At 38.6% G+C, this 23,598-nt stretch overlaps 1 protein-coding gene across 2 annotated transcripts in view; it reads right to left on the minus strand.

Annotated features, from left to right (window-relative positions):
* Positions 1-23,598, minus strand: part of LOC306888434 (nectin 1b-like) — a 167,978-nt gene that overhangs the window by 108,072 nt on the left and 36,308 nt on the right. The gene's annotated exons all lie outside the window — the stretch shown is intronic.

Raw genomic sequence — 23,598 nt, forward strand, 5'->3', positions numbered from 1 at the left:
CGTTCATCTTTGGAACACAAATTAAGATATTTTTGATGAAATCTGAGCGTTTTCTGACTCTAAAAAGACAGCAACGCAACTGACACGTTTAAGGCCCAGAAACATAGCAAGGACATCGTAAAATAGTCCTTGTGACATCAATGGTTCAACCGTAATGTTATGAAGCTATGAGAATACTTTTAGTGTCATAAAGAAAACAAAATTAATCACTTTATTCAACAATTCTTCTCTTCCGAATCACTGTCCACCAACATTCAAGATTGTTGAATAAAGTTGTTATTTTTGTTTTCTTTGAAGACAATTTTAACTATGTCCTTACAACGTTTCTGGGCCTGGGAACGTTTCAGTTGCATTGTTGTCTATGCAGGGTCAGAAGGATTTAATCAAAAAATATCTTAATTTGTGTTCCGAATATGAACGAAGGTCTTATGGGCTTGGAACAACATGAGGGTAAGCAATTAGAATTTTCATTTTTGGGTGAATTATCCTTTTAATACCAATTTTATTTTGAGTTGAGCTACCCATTTCATGTGTTACACATAACTAACCCAAAACCTAACCCTAACCCTAAGTTGTTAATTGATATTCCCTAGTATTGTGTAATTACACTGTAACAATATTACCTTAACATAAAACGTAACCAAAAACTATTTAGATTATATATAAGCATATGCTATCTGTCCATATGTGTTTTTGGTATTTATTTTGAATATGCATCATGAAAACAGACAACCTTAACTGAAGGTACAGCAACTCATTGACTCGACTCGGGCTTTCTCGCTACAATCGAGTGCGTCAAAACAGCTAGCATGTCAATTCAGCAAGAGTACTTCAAACGCCAAACAGAACTAATTACAAGTATGGCAGCGGTGTTTACAGGCAGCATTAGGTCTTCAAGAGCGCCGGATGTAGACTTTCCCTGCATGTGTAATGATGGTAGATCCCCCCCTGACTCTGATCCTGACTGCCAACCCTCCCACACCACTTCATCCTAATTATTTCTCATTGGTAAACATCTCGGTGACAGCCTCAAGCACCTATTAATGGAAACAATGTGGGATCCAGTCTGAGTGTCCCCACAATGATGGCACTCGAATTAAGCTACAATAAACCAGGCAGGCAATTAGTAGTAAACAAATGGGTTTTCTATTTTTTCCGGCGTTCAGGAGTACGGAGGTATCTGTCACGTAGAAGATGCTTCCATTGCCCCCAGTTAAAACAATAGTGGTTTTGTTTCTCAAGATAACCCTGAAGTACGGCATGCCCCACAGTCAAATGCATCTTGTTTTGGCAGGCCCTTGGCCTTTTGTCTCCCTGGTGACCTTCTTTTACCCCCTCCAGCTGAGAATGATGTGTCAACACTTGAATACCTCCTTCTCGCCCCTTTCTTTTCTCTAAAGTCTTGCTTTCTTGCACGTGCTATTACTCATACTTTTGTTTAACTGCCCCCTTTACCTTTCAATCATATTTTCTTTGTCTTCACTTCCTTAACACCTGACCAGACAACCGGCTCTTCTTACATTTCTACCCTGCTTATGCTTTTTCAGAAGGGCTATGCATCCATGAGCGCTTTCAGTTCCTGTTTAGCTCTAGAGAGGCCATTCATAACAGAAGCTTTCCTGACCCGTGAATAACTCTGAGCCAAACGTGTCCCTGGAGGGTCCATGAGTTCTGTTGTTTTTAACAAACCTGTCGTAGGAGACCCCGAGTAGATATATTTCTCCTCGCCGTCAGGCGCTGTGCTGTCCTGTTGGCCTTGATTTCTGCACAAACATATACTAAACCACATACCTTCACCTCCCTCTTTCCCCCTCTCCCTCGCTTATTTATGACTGGCAAAAGAGGTAATTACCTCCTACAGAGAGACCTTAGCAAAGAGGAAGTAACTCTGAACTACCGCGCTTAATCATGCCACTCATAAAAGTTAGAAATACTGCAGGGGAAAACAAAACAGAGGGAAACTGTTGGTCATTTGACCAAATGAGTGCTATTTAGATCCCTTATATAAATATGTATAGCATTTGCTACAATAATGACATTATCGTTCTTTTAAAAGTGAACTTTCAAGCACAACTTAAACTTTAGTTCTTCATCTTACATTTCGTTCATTCGTCGTCTTAAAATGTCAACACTATTACCATGTGTATAGTAAACAACAGATGATTAAAAAGTGGATGTTTGTAGAAATACCAGTACGATATTTCATTTCTAAAAAGAACGTTTTAGTTTCGTGAGCATCTGTCAGATTAAACTGATGAACTGTGAACACTTTCTGAATATATTCTTACATTGAAATTAGTATTAAAATTATTAATTTGGATTGAGATTTGTTCACACATTATTTGTTTGATAGCAAGTTACATATAATATAAAATCATACAATCATATGCATTTTAAACATCCCTTATTTAAATGGTGTCTTTTGAAAATTAGACAATAATGGGCAATTTTAAAGAGTGAATTACTGATTAGGAATCAGCTTCCTACTGATAAGGGTATTCGTAAGCCATTTTAAGAAAAGTTGAAATACTGGTTTGAGCACAGGCCTGTGGGTAATATCAGTCATAAGAGTTCAACAAGTATGGGCAAGTGTTTAAATGCTTAGGTCAAGACTTGTAGTCATTTGAAAGATAATCTGGGAAAAGTTAAACTTGAGAAGACACCGACAGTCTAAGACTAAAATTGGTTTCATGACCAGCAGTGCTGAAACTAGCCACACATTTAGAGAGAAAGAGAGAGAAGCAAGTAAAATATGCGCTGTCCAAACAATGAACACAGAAATATGTATGTTGTGTGTGTCTGTGTTTGCACGTTGGAAAAAAAAAAGTTCAAGGTCGCCACTGCACAAATCTGAAAGCAAGACACTCAAGATTTCAGAGAACAAATAGTACAGACCTTGAAAAAAAGAAACTCTTATTGCTAGCAAGTTTCCTCTTTATCATGCAGTGTTACACTAGTAGTTTCAGGTTTGTTTTGGAAGAACATGAAACTTAAATCATTTCCCCATGAATTCAGCTGTGTTACTTATTGGTGGTTACTTACTGGTCCATAAGAGACCCCCTAAGTATGAGAATCAATTGTGATGCTATCTTTAGCAAATATCACTTATAAAGGAGGGAACCAGCTGGTGATGTGTCGGTTTTTGAACCAATGCACACCAAACCCTTCATTTCTCATTTACCCAGGCGTGTACGGATGATATATGTTTGACCAGAGTGTATAGACCCATCAGCAGGCACTGTGAAACGACAGATTGATTGACTAATCGAGTTTGACAGAAAGACGGCTGGCAACCTCTGCACAGATACCTTGGGGAACACCTGTGTCCTTGTACACCTTGGTTTGACCCTGTTTCCGCTTGCATTTGCTACCGTGACAGGGTCAAAACAGAGGAAAGGCCATGTGAAGTACCAATACGATTTATAGCTTGCCAACATCAGTTAGAAAAAACATCCGAGGCAGATTTAGAGGGAAAGAATATAGGCCTAGTTCACTTCAGCTGTATGGAGATGTTGTTAGTGGGGGAATAGTAGGGAGACTATATTCTGCTAACTCCCTCCTCTGAGTTATCCACTTAGTCCACCACAAATAAAGATCAACTTTTGAGGGAGTTTTAAGAGAGGGGTAATTATACGGCTCCAGAACCCAAATCCTCACACTAAGGAACCCAAAGCCTCTGGGCCCCTTGACCCCATTTCCACCTCCTCTTCCTCCACCTCAGGGCTGAAGGGGTCTTCCAAAGAAAGTAGGAGATAGAGAGTAATTATAGCCTGCACAGTGGAGTTGAACAATAGATGGCAATCAGAGAGAAAATTTGAGAATATAAACACTTCTATACACAATACAAGAACTTAAGTTGCTACGAAACGGAAGCAAGGGCAAACAGACCGTGAGAGAACGTTGTCGCTGGCACAATGGTGCCCTTGAAAGTATAACAATAAAAGTTGAGTAAGACGATCACTTGCAGACATCTGAATAACGATGAAAGTGAAGTATCGCACCGCAGAACAAATCCAGAGGTCTTAAGGTATCATCTAGTGGATCTGACAAACACACCCAGACAACATGGATTCTACTTCGTTTTCCAAGTCTCTTAGCTGGACTACATGCAGAAACTTATAATGTGCAGGGAAGTAATTGCGTAGATATGACCGTGAGGCATATATGAACAAGTTAGAAGTGGCTAAAGCCTTTCACAATCCCCAAAGTTCAAGGTGTGTTAAAAAATCTCATTTAGTCATGTTTCATCCACCCATCATGTCTCAGAGAATGACCATAAAACAAGTCCAACATATGAGTGATTAGTCCCTTAGTCCCTCGGTGAGCAAATATCAGTTGAACCAGCAAGAAGAAGCATTATGAAGTATCTTACAGAGCTTTACATTTACCTACCCCAGGGAAAATGTATTGGTCAAACGGCCAATGGGTTGGTTTTTTTTTTGGGGGGGGTTGGAAAATTGATGCCTTCAAGTCAAAAAGGTTCATAACTCCTGTTTTATTGTATAAAATGTAACTGCTGTTGTTTCCAGGCCTACTTTTCACAACAGATCACATAATCTGTCCTATTCACTCACACACGTGGACCATGCGGTGGGGGTGCGACGAGGACACCTCCTGTAAGACGTAGCATCAGTGCGGAGGCACACTCCAAACAGAGCTACCATTCTCTGGGACAGCAGCCTGACCGGATCCGCATCTCTCCCCGGGCACGAGGCACAACAGTGGACCTGCTTCAGGCCTCCCACAAAAAATGATGGCATTCGGCCCATCTCATTAAGAAAACCGCAGAAAGGCTTGTTTAGAGAGTCTACAAAATACGCCCCATTGTGTGTGGGTAATCTAATAGCAATCCAGGTCCTTCAGTTAGGAAAAAAAAGAAGAGCTCAGTTTCGGTGAGGACACTAATATGTTTATGTGCTAGAGAGTGATGATACGGTTCCTGCCAGCACATCCCGCTCACGCTGTGGGCACATTACAACGCTGTATCGCGTTAGCAGCTAAAAACAGAGAAGAGACTGCGACGGTGGAGTTCAAGAGTAACTCTAAAATCAATGAGGAGAATGTAATGAATCCTACAGCCGGCCATGCACGTACGACTCATTCTAGTGTGTTTGTTTTTGTGCGCGTTTCTGCAGACGTGCTGGGCTGTTGAGCGCTGCATCTACCTCTAAACATGGCTATTTGATTCCTGTTTTACCAGCTTCCCTCATCTACTGTGTCAACCTTAGCTAATATTTACCTTCAGCAGAAACCTGCTGCAACATATGGTCAGCACTCCGGCTTTCACTTGCGCTCTACTCTCGTCCCTTTCTGCATTAATGCTTAAACTTTACACACATTTCCCCTGAATATCCCTTTTCCTGACAGACCATCTACCATCTGCTCGATTGAGGTGGTGTGTTTACCTGAACCAACCTGCTATACAGGAAGTTATACAGGTTGTGCATATTCTGTTTTTCAAACAGTTTGGTACATATCATCAACATACCCTAAGGGTACCGCTCCCATCAGCTCCAGGGATAATTTAAAGAGAAATCATGCTATTTTTGAAAAGTGGATGGGAAATATAGCAACAGTCAGAAACACGGTTATTATAGTAAACTAAAACAGAAACTAAAAAATAAATAAAATACAATAAAATAATAACTTATATATTACAATTCCATAATACTTTGTCTACATTTTTTTTTACATGACTTGAAATTATTATGATTATAATATCATTGCAACATTACAAGTTAAAATCAATTGTTTAAAAGTCACGTGTGAATTTAGGCAGTACAAAATTATAATATACAGCATGACAAAATGTGAATATAAAATGAATATGATTATTTTAAGTATTTGACACTAAAAAACAAATACAATCAGTTCTTGCATTATTAACTCTCATTTAGCTGTATATATTGACAAATTTAATTATTAAATTAAATTAGAAATGTTTTTCAGCCCGATTTGAGCTAAAAGAGGGTAACATTTGTAAAATTTTAGTGGTGATGTGCCATATGTTTTATTTTTTAAGCGTAGGCTTCGCAAACAGCTTTTGGCCTTTCCTCATTCAAGCATATAGAAGCTGCTCTTGCATAACTTGAAAATAACTGGCCGAGGGCATTATCAACATCGAATAACTTGCTTAAAAGGACATTGCCCTCATCGAAAGAAGGCACTGATTATACAACCATATGTTGCTTTCTTCCAAATTTGACTATGAAGCCAACCCCACATGGCACAAGTCCAATGCGATGTAGGACGGAGCGTACAGGCCCACGCTGCTTCCCCCCTGAGAGTGGTTTGAAGGCGTTGTGAAAATGTCAAGGGGATGCATCAGCATACCTGTGTTCTGCTCTCTTTCTTCTCATCACTCTTTTTTACACACCGATTCATCTTTCACAGCTCGGCCTGCCAGCTCTTCCACTACATTTTTATATCCACAATCCAACAGCAGGATAGATGATGTAATACACACGCATATAGGCTTTGAATTTCTTATATTGCACTCTTTATAAAGGTAAATGGATGCAGTACAAACTTTAAAAGTTTGTTGCATCATGCAAACAAAATCATTTATTTTTTTATACTGGATAAGATCACCGATTTTTTTGGAATAATTTATAGACATATATGTACTGAAAGCAATGTGCAGCCTTTTATTGAGCCTAGCATAACAAGTACATTGTATAATCACTATAGATTTTTTTTTTTTTATGATTCATAATTCCCATGTTAATTTTATAGATTTTTTTCCCCTAATAATATACATTACCACTAATAAAGGCTAGATTAATTTGATCAAAATTAAAGTAAGAATATTATTAGAATTATATTAACGGTTTTCTATTTTAATATATTTTGGTGAACATAAAAAGACTTATTGTCTCTTTATTGGAATTTCAGTGATTTCAAACTTTTGACCTTTACTGTAAATTAAAGATATAAAATTTTGTTTTGTCTCGCTAGAAGTTCAAAACAGGCCAACAGTATCTACAATGTGTAAACAGACCGATACCAGACTTGGAGACAAGGTCGTGCTCACTAACGTTCTCTCTCTGTCCCTCTCGAAACGTGAACAAGGACACTGTCATAGTTTCGGTAGGGCTGAGGAAAAAACAAACACAACATTTGCCCGTACTTGCCCTAACAGCTGATGACATCATCCCGATACGAGATACCAGGCCACCTGTCAAGAGTCAGAGGAAGCGTGGGGCTGTTAGGGTCAACAAAACTTACGTAGTTAATGATTACAAAGGCCAGCAAAATAACTACACAGAAACGGCCCTGCTTGTTTGCAAAAGACAGACAGAAACTAGGCACAAAGACACAAAGATAAGGGGGAAAAGGCTCAGCTGGCACCATTACATAAATGTGTGCATAAATGCATAAGGGGGCTTTACACAGAATGGTATTCAGCTAAATTATTGATGTCCCTATTCAGTAAAAAAGCTTTTTATGTGATACACAGGAAAGAGTGACAGCTTCCTTTACTATGTGTATTCATGCTGTGCTTGGAGTATGTATATATTTGTGAGCGGATCTTTCTGCATGTGTGCGCTTGAATGTGTTTAATGCACTGGTGTGTGCGCAAGGATAGGTTTGTGTACAAAAGGACAACGGCGAGCCAGTTTCTAACAACCTAAACATATATAAATGCCTTTAACATACTGAGATGTTTTTAACGAATCACTGTCTCCTGTGGATAGCAACACAAAAGTGACCAGCATATCTCAGTGGGTGATTTACAAGCAACGTAACCAAACAATACGACCACTGCAAGCCTGCGAGTCACGGTATTGTTTATTTGGATCCCCATTAGCTTCCACAGAGTGGTTGCTAGTCTTCCTGGGGTCCTCAACTCAATCAAAACAGACAATCGTACAAATAGTTAAAAAAAAATAATTGACTTATCACATCACAAACTATACATCTCAGCAGAAGCAGCACTTAAAACATACATCTACATATTTATAAGCATATCTTCACATTTTCTTCGAAATACATATGTACAGTTACTCTTTCTTATATCTATGGGAACCATATTCCAAGCAACAGAACCTCAATAAAGTACAGTCTTTTTCATTAAATATGTTCGTGGACACGGTAAAACAAGTTGATCCCTACTCACTTGACGTGTGCTATAATCATGTCTAAGTCCCACATAAACTTTTTTTCAAAGAAAAAACAAGGAGTATGATACTTGAATACCTTATAAAAATACACCAACACTCGTAAATGTAATTTAACCTTCACCGGTAGCCACGATAAGTTTCTATGCATATCACTAACATTGGCCCGAAACTGATAATGAAGCACTAGGTGTTTCATTGGTACCCCGTTAATGAATAAATTCAAATCGGCAGCTTTAGTCATACTATTTTTGTTACTAAAAACAATACATTTGTTTTTTTCTAAATTTAAAATCAGTTTATTAATTCGAACCCACTTCGTAATTGTTAACAACTCACAACTTAAATTTTCCTGAAGCTCAGTTAATGTATGTGCCGTGGAAACATTGTAGAATCATCAGCATACATAACTATATTTGCCTTATCAACAACATATGGTAAATCATTTATAAAAATGGAAAACAATAATGGCCCTAAACAACTACCCTGTGGTACACCACAGTATGTATTTTTAGCCTCCAAGAAAGATCCATTATAATACACTCTCTGTTTTCTATTAGAAAGATAACTTCCAAACCAATCAAGAGCTGTGAATGAAAAAACATAACATTTTAGTTTAGCAACAAGAATGTCATGATCAATAAAATCAAAAGCTGCGGTATAATCTAATAAAACAGCACCGACCAATTTCTTATCATTTAGGGCTGCTAACCATTCATCTGTCATGTGCATAAGAGCAGTACTTGTGGAGTGTCCTGGTCTGTAACCATGTTGTGCATTAATAAATAATCCATTGATTCTAAAATATTGTAAAATTGGTTTAAAAATAATGTTCTCCAAGAGCTTGCTCAAAATAGGAAGAATACTAATTGGCCTACAATTAGATCCTGAAAAGTCTGTTTTTCCCTTTTTAAGTAATGGTATAATTTTAGATTATTTCCATAGATTTGGATATACACCACTAAGCAAACATCTATTAAATATATGACAGATTGGTTGAGTGACCTGATTAGCTACTGTTTTTAGCAATTTGCCATCTAGATGATCAACTGCACAAGATTAAAGACTAAAATTAAAACAACATATTTACCTTTCATCATTTTAACAACAGGGATACACACTAATCGTGAGTCATTAATATACATATTAGATCTTAAATTATTCACTTTATTAATAAAAAAAAGTGTTAAAATAATTAGCTATATCTAAGGGTTTAATGATAAACTGTACCTCATGTCATTCTACACATTATTTCATTTAATAATTTTATTTTATCTTCATGTGAAAAATATCTAATCAATAAATAATGTGGCAATGGATGGCCATTACTGGTGGGCCATAAGTAATGGATTACACCTGAGACGGTCTTTGTCTTCGGGTTACTGGGAGGTGTAAAGGGGATTGGAATCAAATTAAAGTGAATCTGAGAACAGATAGAGAGAGAAAAAAAAAAATACAAAAGGGGAAAAGAGCAGTTTATGAAATTTAAGAAAATTGGATGTAGGGTACTGAACAGATTATTTCATTATAATCAACTTTAAAGGGATAGTTCACCTAAAATTGAGAATTTGCTGGGGGGTTTTTCACCCTCAGGCCAAGATGCAGATGAGTTTGTTTCTACATCTGAAAAATTTAGCATTATATCATTTGCTTACTAATGAAACCTTTGCAGTGAATGGGTGCCGTCAGAATAAGGGTCCAAACAGCTGATAAAAAACTTCATAATAATCCATAAGTAATCCACACAACTTCAATCCATCAATTAACATTTTGTGAAGCAAAGAAAATCCCCTTTTTTCCATCCATATCAAAATCCACCAATGCAATTTGTTTAGAACTGTTTTTTTCCTGTAAAGAGTGCTTGATATGTGCATATTTCTCTCCTAAATCAGACAAGACAGCTTTTTCACAGGAAAGCGAAGTATTATGAATAGAAGACTTTGCCAGAAGCAACAAATTGAAGTTTAAAACATCTTAATGATGGATTTGTTTATTAAAACAAGCTTTTTAGTTCAGAAGATATTAACTGATGGACTGGAGTAGTGTAGAGTACTTGTGGATTATATTGTGATGTTTTTGTCATCTGTTTAGAGTCTCGTTCCAACGGTACCCATTCACTGCAGAGGATCCATTGGTGAGCAAATATGTTCAAATCAAGAAACAAATACATCTACATACTGGATGGACTGAGGGTGAGTAAATTTGCAGCAAATTTTCAATTTTGGGTGAACCATTCCTTCAAGAGAACAAGTCTGAAATGTGTCCAATGTGGGTAATTAAACATTACAATACAAAGAGACATGCTCTAAAATATTTACTCTAGTATAAAATAATAATAATTTCACAGAATACACTCAACATGAGTCATATCACAGAGTAAAGCGTCATGCAACAGTGTGCAATACAACATAAGCCCACAGACTCAATAAAATCATTGTCTGGTGCAACTCCATGTCTGTAGTTTGAGTGACGGCTGGGATGTGTTTTGTGTCTGCTGCTGAACCGATGGCCCCATGCAACTGATGTGCACCTTGGGCTACACTGTATACTCAGCACATCTTGCAGAAAAAGCATTTCAAGTTCAGCCAAAAGCGGCGCTGGGGAATATGCTAAAGACGGCCATGCATGACAAATCCTCTCCCTGTCCATCATCCTCAATGGGCAAAATTTCAGTCTGGAAAAAGTTAAAATCCAAAGTGTTCCCAAGGAAAATCGGATTGGAGGTAAGTATAACGATTAAATGGATTACATGGGTGAGTGATTTAAATGTTATGCATGAACAAACATGATGCAAGATTTCAGGTTGAGTATGTTTGCAAAAATCACCTGAAAATAATTATTCAAAATGTTATTATTTATCTGCATTTATTAATCTGTGGTAATAATGTAACATATACTGTAGCATGCTATTACTGTGGCATTATTTAATTTATGTAAAAAAAAATAAAAATCTATCTATCTGTCATGGCAATATTATGGTTTTTAGACATATAGACTTAAAGTACCATATATTCTTTGAAGCATCTTGTAAATACCATGGTACATCAATATCATCATAACAGAGCTATAACATAGACCAAAAAAAAAATACCAAGGTACATCAACATCATCATAATAGAGCTATAACATAGACCAAACTAATAGCCAGTACTAAAAACTGACCTATATTTGGCCATTTTGAGAATACTGGTCAATGACTGTCGACTTAAGTGAAAAAAACAAAAAAGTCATAACTTTGTGGACTTATACCTTTAAATTTATATATTGTATATGGGTTTAATATTGTCTCAATACTGGTATTGGCATTGGATACTTTTCGTTAAGGCTTCTGGGTGACTTAACCTGTGATTAGCTCTCCAAACTCCCAAGGCTCCTGTGACTAACAGTAGCAACCCCCCCCCCCCCCCCCCCCCCCCCCCCCCCTGTTGGGAGGGTTAATCTAAAAACAAAAAGAGAACAGATAATCAATATTTGATGTGAGGTGCTGCTGAAATCCTCAAGCCCCCTACTGTGTATCTCTGATGAAAGAGTTTTATGAAGATTTCTTAGAAAGAAGTCATGTTGAGAGATTCATCCATTTTTAACGATTTGTAGAAAAATATGAAATGTCCATCTGACATCAAAGAGCATGGTTTATTATCAGGCTTTAAACAGGCCAGTATTGTGGAAAGAGGACAGCTGGGCCGGTGGGCAGCTTTGGTCTCTCCCCCTCATTCGACAGAGCAGATTGATCCATTAACATGTCCGGTTGGGAATTCACACTCCCACTGGAGGGGGTAGTGAGAGAGTCTGGACCACTCACAATTAACACATACATTTAGTATGCAACCGGCCAGTGTCATCATCTATTATCTGGCGCTAGATGAGATCATAGAGATTTATAACTGGAAGAACATTGGGAATAGTTAGCCAACACTACAATAATGAGGAAAAGACTACTTCTTAAAAATAAAAATAAATCTTCACATTTTCATATTGCATTTACAATATTCTTGATTTTAAATGAGTTTTAGGGCACTTGACTCATTACATAAGGGTTTAGCACTTTTTGTGTCAAGACAAATTAGTTAACGCTAACAAAGTTGTTAGCAATCATTATCGCTTTTGCAAGCACTCACTATTTGCATGAACGTTTGGCCTGATGCTAGTCTTAAATTCAGAAGAGAACTCAGCAACTTAACCTCATTAAAAAAGTGGGTAACACTTTATTTTAGGGTCTCTTAATTAGTTGCTTATTAGCATGCATATTACTAAAATATTATCAATTTATTAGTAGTAATTAAGCACTTATTAATGCCTTATTCTACATGACCTTTTTCTACATCCCTAATCCTACCCAATACCTAAACTTAACAACTACCTTCCTATTAATAAGCAGCAAATTAGGAGTTTATTGAGGGAAAAGTCATAGTTTATAGTGAATAAGTGTTACCTATTCTAAAGTGTTACCAATTATGTTTAAATTAAGTTTTACTTCATAAGATGAAGATTTTGGTCATATTACAAGCTTCTTTTTTTTTTTTTTTTAATCAGGAATGGATTATTGCATGGGCTAACCATGTTGAGATCACATGATCAGATGATAATTTATCTCTCAAACCCTCCTTATCAGACACTTCTGCTTGTGAAATAAACTAACTATGGTTGAATGCAAACAGAACATTTTCCACCATGGCATGTGTAACCAAAAATGTGGATTTGATGTGGATGTGACTTTTGTGGATGCTGCCTCCACACCACTAGGTGTCAGTAAGTCTGAAAGGGCTTCCATATCAGCCAGTGCAATATTAAATTACTATGTCTTTTCCATCAGAATGGTTCACATTCTGGAGCAAGAGCTTATTCTCCATCAGTTCTTGTCCAGGCAAACTGGAGCCTGTCACAAAACGGTCGCACCTTGAGAAATTGAGAAATGAACTATGACACTACTACGTGTTTACCTGACTATAATGAGTGTAAAAACAAACTTTGCGGAACCCGTATAACCTAGAACCCACTCTCATGTGGCAGAAATGCATAGTTTGAGAATTGGCACTGGCCTGGAACCCGCACCTGAATCGTGTCTGTGGAAAAGTGCTATCAGAGCGCTAAACTAAAAGAACAAAGAAGGAGAGACAAGTAAAGAGGTTGATGCATATAAATCATTCAGTGTTTCTGAGGAGAACTCCAAGAGTATGGGGCTGTACTATTTCCGTGACCAAGACCACAATGAATCTTTCCAATGGCTCTTTGGAAGCGTTCCATTCTCCACACACAGCCCACGGAATGCTCACCACATCTCTTGTGCTCCTTTAGTCTCCAGTGCATGTGCTACCCAGCTGGGTAGAGGGACGTCAAGTCCCCCTCCTCCAACTCTTCACCACACACCACATTTCAAAGATTTTCCCATATCCTCACATGCACACACATACGTACACACTTCAATGCATAGAGGGTCCAGAGCACACCATGTCTAGGTCCAAGATCCAGTTTTTGCTTTCCCTACAATAGTTCTAGAAACCTTCAATGCGACTTTTGTTCTAATTACAGAAGCTTTCCAGAAATCTGTCAGATTATCTCAGCGAGTCTGGAGGTTGTTATTCCAGGTCGCACATAAAAGAGCAGAGGAAACCCAATCCAAATGACACATCATCTATCATAATGCATGTCCTTCCGTCAATAACCTCCCTCGCCAACAAAACCCGGCAGTCTGCGGTGCGATGGGTGGAACTTGATATTAGGATGACATTTTCTCTTAATTTAAACGCTCACCAAATCGCTTTGTGGTCATCAAGCGAACGACTGCACAGCAGCACAGAGCTATTGTAACATTCTGATAGCATCTAAGCAGAAACAAGAACATTTCATTCCTAAAAACGCAGAACGAGAGATTTCTCAGAAGCGAAGTGCGGAACCGGAGCGCTGATTGCACATTTGAAGAGTTAAACATTGAGGCACTTTTGGCTTTCATTTAAGTGAAAAGTATCTGGCTACGAGATGAAGACGAGAACCACAAAACCACAGGTTGAGGAGAGGGAGAATGTCTGAAAAAGTCGAGGGGTGGAATTAGTTACAGTATTCAACACAAGACATTAGAAGTCCAACACTGTATATTGACATGAAGGCCATGAGGTACAAGAACCCACCAGAGGATCCTTCTACAAAGAACGTTAGCATATGTGTGTTAGCAAATAGCGTTTTGAAAGTCATTGTGCTTGAGGAAAGGAAAATTGCATGGCTAGCTCCTCATACTTCAATGTAAATGCAGGCCTGAGGTAATTGCCCGGGTGTCTGAAAGCAACAGGGTGGGTGGGCTCACAAAAGAGGGTCTCGGATGGAAAACAAGAAATGGACTTGTGGGATTTTGCAGTGGGTCTAAAAATCAAAGGTTAATGAGAAGATTTTTTCCTTTTCCATAAAACAACTAGAATATGACATAAGATGAATCAAACAACATGTCCATTAGAAGACTGGGCTATTGGGAAAAAGATGAAATGGTTCTCTGTTGATAAAGTTGATAAATTGATAAATTTCTATAATTTATTGTTGATAAAGGGTGTAAGATGAGTAAAATGATTTAACCAATTAAGTTCAGAACAGTTTAATGTAAATGCAGTGACAGCAGTTTTAACAATTTTCTTCATTAATAGCCATAAAAGCTACAATACAATTACCTGCTGTTTCAAATATGTATTTAAACTCTAAACCGTGTCAGTCTGAACGATGAATTCAAACATCCCCAAAGTAAACCATTCTTGCAAGGTGAGACAATTCCCTTTGAAAAGAGTCTGCTTTTCGCCTGATACCCTTTGATAAATAAAGGGGTAAATATATAAATAAGTCTAGCTGACATATCACAATAGTGTATTACTATTGATCAGAGACCCTGAAGCAAGCGAGAAAAGGGGCTCAAAGGGAGATTCAACAACTCAATTAGCTTGGATTGAAATTACTGTCACTCACTGAACCCTGCAAGTGGAGGAGCACCGCTCGAAAGAACTCAAAACCGGGCACAGTCTTGGGAAATCTGCAGCTTAAGGGAGACAACACAAACTTCCTAGCAACAAAGGATTAAACTCATCATCACTTCCTCTCATATAACAAACCGTATATTCCGGAGGAAATGACTCACATGCCCCAGATGCTTCCACTGGAGCAACAAGTCATTGAATTTCTATAGTTCTTTTTTAAACACCAAAAATGTTGCATATAATAGCGACTCATTTAAACCGCTGCCAACACGCGGCACCCACCTGGAGAATGCAGCAGCCTGTTTCTGCCAATGCAATCAACGCACATTTGCAATTCAGTGAGGAGAAAATGAAAAATGCACCATTTTTCTTCTTTTCTTTTTCTAACGTTTTACAGTTTTTGATTGAGCTGTGCCGTGAAATTTCTATAATGTATATATCCTGTGCTAAGTCACATTATATCAGTAGTCCACACAAAAAATGTCAGTCTGTTAGGATTTAGTCTAATATTGTTCCAAACCTGTATTATTTTATTATTATTATTCATTATTAATTTTAACTACACATCAACAAAACATAAATATTCAGATATTTGTGGATACTTTTTCGGCATCTTGAGCCACAAGTGTTGTGTTTTAGTTAGTTAAAAGGTTCAAATTTTGTCATTTACTCATCCTCATGCTGTACCAAACCTTTATTAGTATTTTATTTTTCTTCTGTTGAACACAAAAGGAGGTATTTTGAAAAATCAGTATGAGGAACAAAAAAAAAAAAAATACAAAATACCATGATATAAGTCAATGGCTATCAGCAGCTGTTTGGATGGACAGAATTTTCATTTCTGGGTGAACTATACCTTTAAGACCTAACAGTTGGTTAGTTGATCAGGGATTTAATTTTTTAAGACATACAGTTTTGTATGTTCTTTTTCTCCTCTCACAAAGGCAGGAAAATAGCCCCTCATTCTCCTTTTTAACCATTTTGTCAAAGTGCCAACCCTAGGCATGGCCTCTCCCTTCCCCTCCCTCGATCTCTCCACCACTGTCCTGCTTTGAAAGGATTGACGGGCTCTCAGACAGAGCTGATTATAAGCTTTAAGGTCAGAGAAGTGGGACAGCTATTGAGTGAACACCTGTCTGGCCATACACACACTGCCAACCCAATGCAACGCTATGATGCACGATCAGAGACTCCAATAAAGCAGGCCTGTCGTCCCCTAACACCGCACACACACTCATGGGTGAATGCCCAACCTGTCTTGGCCAAAACATTATCATTAAATGCCAAAATCATCTTTTAAAAGTGCTGGAAACGATTTGCTAACCCTCATCCTCTCTCCAAAACCCATGTCAGCAAACCCGAAAGCACAAAATGATTCCCAGATGGAATAGGAGTTTCTTATTTTAACTCATGTTTGGTGTTAAAATTAATTAATACTTTTAAAATACCTCAAAAAATGGTGCATACTTTGTTCCTGAGGCTTTTCTCCAAAAGATGAGTATGCTCAGTTTGAGAAAGCAATCGGCATTGTAGAAAAACATTTCCTTCCTGGCTCGAGATTTCTCTGCAGTCAGCCAAACCCGACGCTGTCCTGAAGTGCACTTTTAAGTCAATTCTAAGATGTACGACTGTTTGTCACTAGTTTGAATACAGCAGCACTGTATTTTCTGCGCTATCTCTAGGAAGAAAGACACAGTTGCTCAGTCCTTCAAGACAAACAGCGCTGCCTGAACTGAACAAGATCCAGCTTGTCTGTCATGATTTTGCTCATAGTGGTTAAGCAAAATTTAATTTGCCTGAAATCAATTTCTGTGACATCGGTAGCATTCGTTTCAAGACATGCATATGCTGCACATGGGTGTGTGACACGACTTCTCAGGCAGTGACAGCAGTGTCTTGTACTTTAAGTGCTATACTGAAAATTTAATTTTCTTACTCAGAGATCCATAAAGTTATTAAAATATCCAACATAGAAAAATAAATGTGAAAAAAAAATCTAATTTTTAAATGTGGCACAAACTGCTCAAAAGTGACTGAATATTGTGTGCAAAAATATACACCCTTTATCCCTGTATGTACATTTTAACCTAAAACCATATTTTTTTTTCAGTTGTTTTCAAAAACAAATTTCAAAGAAAATTCATTAGAAGTGCATGTGCCGCAAGTTCCAGCAAGGTGACTGTCTGATTACTATTACCACATCATTAAATGTTATAATCAACATACTGCACCAGAAGTGTGAACTGAAGTGTTCGTGGGATTTTTATGTCTATGAAAAGCAAGAGGTTTTGAAAGAACTTCTTAATGACTGTTTTCTGCTTTCAAAGGTTATGCCAAAGGATTACCGGTCATTAGAGGCAACTTTTCAGGCTCTCTTCCCAATAAGTTTTAGGCATTACAGTTTGCTTGGCACGTATGTTCTTTCATAAGGACTTACACTGCTTTTCAGTCCAGAGTTAAATTTTCATCTGGAGATTAAAACTGTAAGGCCATTTTTTTAAAAATAAATGTTTAAACTAAACTTTTACATTTACTGAAGAAAAAAGTTGTGCTTGCCTATGCAAAAATGTATTCTGGGTGGGCCCAAGTTTCTATGATATTGCGGTAGCCTACATATGGTATTTTCTTAGCCTTTTCACTTTAAAAAAAAAGTATGACTGCTCAGAAAAGCAGTCATGTAACTCTCATCAAGGCACGTTTCAGGTATCATTCATGTAGGACAAACATGCTGAAGTTCAATAAATGGCGTTACGGTTATGTTCATTTCCTAACCTTAAATAAGAGCAATAGTCACAATGATGCTTGCCTTAGCAATATACTTCAGAAAGAAATTCCCAAGCATCAAAGATACTACTTTAACCTCCCCAGAACCTGGCTAAAAACTAATTTTCCTCCTTCAAAGCCATTATGTGCCTTCATCTTAGTTTAAAGATGTAATACTCCTCTGCACAATCGGAATGGTGTAGTGTGACCTCAAAGATATTCTTAGAACCGATATGCAGTTTGTGGATACTCTATCAGGCCTGGCGCACATCGTTTTACCACCAGGTGCAGGAGTATCTCCTGTTTTGCAAGTTCAGAAATCCTTTCCCATCCAACACAGTGGCTTAACCAGTCTAGCCTGATACGACTCATGAAAAAACACAGAGAACCGTTGATTGCTTGACCTTGCTTTATTTTCCCACAATGATGAAAGCAAGCATTTGAAAAAGATAAAAAGGCACTCAATGTTCCTTCGCAAAAACGGTGCACAAAATGTGGGTTACATTAAATGTCAGATTCAAGTAGACTGAGACCTAAAGACTACACATTTAATGCCATTTTTAACCTTAAAAGAGAGCCTAATTCAAAGACAATAACTTGCTTTTCGTTAATGCAGTAGTATTTAGAAAGGTTCATGTTCAACAAATCTGACATCTGGTTTGCTTTCACATCATATTATCTACAGCTGAAAGGTATGTATTTGTACTTGGTGAAGTGTAAATGTACGAATGTTTAAGTTTGGGAAGGATTCAGTTCTTGGGTATGAGATGAGTGAATCTGTTCCCATAACTGTCACCTTTGTTTAGTCATATTTATTCTAGAACGGCATGGCATGGATGTTCACACAAACTTGACTTGCAAGTCAAGTCCCTTTGTGTTTATTTCACGAAGCCCTTTACAAGGTCTACACCAAACTCAGTTCCTGGAGGGCCACAGTCCTGAAGAGTTTAGCTTTAACCCTAATTAAATGCATCTGATCCGGCTAATCAAGTCCTTCAAGGTTATTTCTAAACTACAGGTATGTGCATTGGAGCAATGTTGTAAATAAACTCTGGACCTCCAAACAGCTTCAAAAAGTAACATTTACGCATTTGGGATATTGTATCCAAACTGACTGGAATTTAAAGTATCCCTTCTATAAACTCATGCATTCCCTGTGATTCGTGCCCATGACCTTGGCTTTGCTAACACAATCGTTTGAGCTACTCAGCTCTTTCTACATCAAATTCTACTCAGAAATATTCCAAATGTAAACATACTGCAAAAGCACAATGATAATTAAGACTTGTTTGCACAAGAAAATCATATCCATAATTCATGCATTTAATTCGACAATGATCAAAGGTAAACGTTTACGCTGCTGTGGGGAAACAAGAAATGAGTTCCAGTTAATAACCTGGTTGTATTCCCAAATCAAGAAACTCTTTTGGTTATCAGCAACGAAATTATTAATTTTCATATTTAGCAAAAGCGTCCACACAAATTACTTGATTTTTTATTGTAATACTACGGCTTTAAAGATTAAATATGCAGGCAGCACAACAAAAACAGCACTGATGAATATGTATGAGCGCTTCCAAGCCGTGCACCTGATTCACTCAGCCGAAATCAAGTGAACCTTATAGTGACCTACTTAAAAGAATGCCAGATGACAAGGCCATCTCATGCTTTTTCATCTTGCAGTCAAGTGAGGCAGAAAGCCCCACGCTGCACCGTATTTTAAACAGGCCTCCTTATCAACGTGGTGTGGGCATTCCTCGGGCGGCGCAGGGTTTGGTTGATTAGCCCTGTGAAGGGCAGGACGACTCTACCCTCCTACACTGGACCACACCGATGCCACTGCTTCTGTTGTTAATGGCGTGTCCCACCCCTGCAGTGTCAGACTCGAACGGTCTGACTCTTCTGCTTCCCACCATGTGGCTCGCAGCACTCCGCTTGGCCGGTGGACTGTGACAAGTCCGGGGCTCCAAGGTTGTTTGTGCTACAGACAAGCCAAGCCTACAAGGCAAAGGTGACACTTAAACCTGCCGCCCAGCCCGACCAGATGGCAGCTGTTTCTTTAATCAACAAAGGTGTCTATAGATGACACTTGGCATACGCACCTGAGAAGAACCTGTTAAGCATTCAGAAGTAACACAATGCAGGTGTGCCAGAAAGTCGGTGTGAGCAAAGGTGAAACGAAGCATCACGACAAGCAGGAACATGACTTTTCTATAACACCCAAAGGCTCACAACCGGCGCTGTGCTCTGATCGTACACTTCTCATTAATCTCATAAATGATGCATATGTTTCTCAAGAAGTGGGCGCAGCAGACAAACCGCAGGGAGGCTGGCCACTGTGAAATCTTATGAGGTAGCGGTGGAAGGGTTTTAACCCACAATGGCCGAGTGAGTCAAGACATGCTCATCTGTTGAATAGTGCTGATGAAATTCTACACTGAAGCAGTTTGTGTCAGTTCTAGCTTTTCTTGCAATCATTTCTTAGCGTATGACTCAAAGACCCAATCCCACAATCCCCGGGTCGCTGCTTCTAGGCTGTCAGGGGAAAATGAGACCGACAAAGGTCTTGCTCCTTAAGAGGATCACTCAATAGCCACTGAAAATGGTGGATCAATGAACCCATTGTATATTTTTACAGGCGATAGCATGTTGACAAAAAAAAAATAAAAAAAATGTATTACAAACAGACAGTGGGAATAGCTGCCAACACCTCAGAGGAGTTCATAGTAGTCATTGCGCTGGGGTCTACATCAGACAAGACAAAAGGAGAAATGACAAAAACACCTACTTAAGACACTCCGTTCAATATGATGGATGATTCTGCAATACTTTCTTACCACTACACAGTGGTTGGGAAATAACTGGTGAATAATATAAAAATGTGGTTACTCTAAGAGTTCACAAGACAAATCACCACAAGGCTAACTGGACCAGTGAAAATGTCATGAGATTGTATGGTTATTTACCATTTAAATTGTTCTTCCTTGCTCAACATGAAAACATGAAACACCCATCTAAACACCATTTTTCACAATGCAATGGATAAAATCACGTCTCCCCATTTTTGTCTTGCTGATTCCTATTTCCCTCCGAATAAAGTTGAGAAGTAAAATGTGTTGTTAACGTCATTTCATGTTGAGTTTAACAGTTGATAATACAAATTACAACTCTGTTTTATTGCCAGTTCAAGCATCTAGAAAATGACATGTTTGATTTTTAGAGTATATATATTTAGAGTATAAAACAACCTGCAGCATTGACGATGTGTGTTATTTGGATATCAGAATGACCTTTCGATGAAACAGTGGACACAAATGCAAGGTTGAGCGGATTTGCTCTATTTTGTTCAAAGAGCAGCGCTTTCTGATCTCTTTTCGAGATGTTTTAATGCCAGTTGAGTCACCAAAGGCCAGAGAACATCTGCATTAATATGAACATAAGGCCTGAGAGCCGGTGTGAGAGGATGCTTTTTACACTCCCTCACTGTCTGTCAACACTTTCACTCGATGACCTTCAAGTTGCAGTCTCCCAAGCTGAGGAGAAGAGAAATAGAGGGAGAAAGAAGAGAGGAAGGAGGGGAGGGCACAGGGCACAACAAGAGAGGTCTGGGCTGTGGCCTTGCTGAGGGTCTTACATCAAGACTTAGCTTCTGAATTCTGAATTAAGCTTCAGTAACAAAAATTGTGTTAGAACTGGTAAATGTGTTTCATTTAGTTATTCAGTCTAAAAAAATATTTAAATCATTTCAGCCAATGCATTGAGACATATACCGAATAAGATATTTTTGAGATGTACATCAATGATACATATAAAAATAGATTTAAATGTACATAGCCGAGAAAAAAAAAAAAAAAACATTTTTAGCTATATAGCTCAGCTCTAGCATCTAACAGGATGACAAACGACCACAGAGTAAAGCGTCGACATTTAAACAAAGAAAAGCAAAAATTAGAGACACCCATCGCTTTCATGTCACAAAAAAAAAAAAAAAAACTTAAAACTGGATAATAATCACTAGAGAGGAAAAAAGCAGATCACTTGCTTTCAGTTGACTTGCATAAATATGCAGCGGTAATATAACACTATTACAGACACTTTGTCAGTGCAAAAACAAAACGCCTTCAAAAACTAAACCACACACCAGTGTCCACTGGGGTTTGGCAGACTGAAGTATCGTATTGTGCAAATGTGGCACTCTGAAAATTGATCAATGAAAAAACAAAGCCGGACCTGGGCTATCCTGAGCGATTTCAAGCATGCACGAGAAGTGTAAGTGTGTGCACATATATGTGTGCGGCCTCATGATGCCTGGCTTTGTGCACGATTCCTTCCGTGCGTCTCACATGACATACTGCCTTTGCGTGGGCAATATTGACTTGACAGCAGAGAAAGGCGACGAGAGAGAGAGGGAGAGAGAGATGGTAACTGCGCAACCCCGTCAAAAAGAGAAGAGGAAGTGCTGAGCTTGTTATGCCAAATGGCGTAATGGGAGAGACAGGAGCGTGCAGAGCATCAAATTTTTATTCGAGCAGCAGCACACAGTTTAGAAAAGCTTTATGGATGCAAAATATCCTCAAGGAAAGGCACTCTATTTTTAGATCGTGATGGGCACAGTCTAGAATAATTTAATTAGTTTAATTAGGAACTGCGGTGCGTGACCGTACCAATGTGCTTTTTTTCTATTTGTTCTCAGGTTTGATGGCGCAATCGCTCCTTCAGCCCTGATGTTTAAAGTTAAATTAGCCATTCATTTGACATATTCACTCAATGAAGGCACACCGGCTCCATTCGAGTTCAATATTTATGTTTTCCGTGAATAAAAGGCTGAAAATGGAGCCTCATTTGTTGCTGCAATTCAATAACCCACCATTCTCCCTTTCCAGTACATGGGGACAAATCCAGCCAGCCACAATCCTACTGTTTCGCATTCAATAGACCTACCTGGCATCGAGAAGCAAGCTGGGACAGGAAAAAGAATTCAAAATGTCAACCGGCTTCCCAGCAGAGGGAAATATGACCCAAAATGCAATCGTACAAGCAGGGGTCAGCTTCTCAAGAGGAGACCCACGGGCATCAACAACGTAGCACTGCAAAATTAAAAGGGGACGGTCTTTTTGAGCTCGGCATGGACAAATTAGAAATGTCCAAGCATGTTGTGTGCTAAAACGACTTGTTTCTTTTCAATGCCCATTAACTTCCGTTGTGCGGTAAAACAGCAAACCAGACAGGAAAGTAATTACAAAGAGTCGAGTGTCCAACTACATTTGGAACAAATAGACTTCCCAAGCCCATCGTGCTTCTATATGCACCCCGTTACTAGAGACACCTGCATCCAAACTCTGTGTTCCAGCCTCCCAGATGCAAGCGCCAGATGTACCCCGAGCCGAGCCAGCTTGCTGGAGAAAATAGATGGGAAAAAGGAGGTAAAAATAGCCTGGAGAATCACAACGTTGTTATAAAAAAACAGCACAGCAGACTCAATGAGAAAACCTGCTAAGACCTCCCCAAAGAACCACGGATATAGACGGGAGCGCTCGGCTGAATCGAACGGGGATTTGACTGCCCAATGCATTTGGTTCGTAATGAATGCACTTCCTATTGCTGGAAGTAAATGGAACGATTCACCAAGGACCTGTAGACACAGGATGCAGTAATATTAATGGGCCTATGCTGAGAGGACGGATGTGTGATTCAGGGACTTTGTCAAACTTTGTAGGAGTCTGGCAAGGAGAATGCCTGGACGGAAAACAGGCAGGTGGGGGATA

This window comes from Barbus barbus (genome assembly GCF_936440315.1).
Source record: "Barbus barbus genome assembly, chromosome: 22".
In the NCBI taxonomy this organism is placed as follows: domain Eukaryota; kingdom Metazoa; phylum Chordata; class Actinopteri; order Cypriniformes; family Cyprinidae; genus Barbus; species Barbus barbus.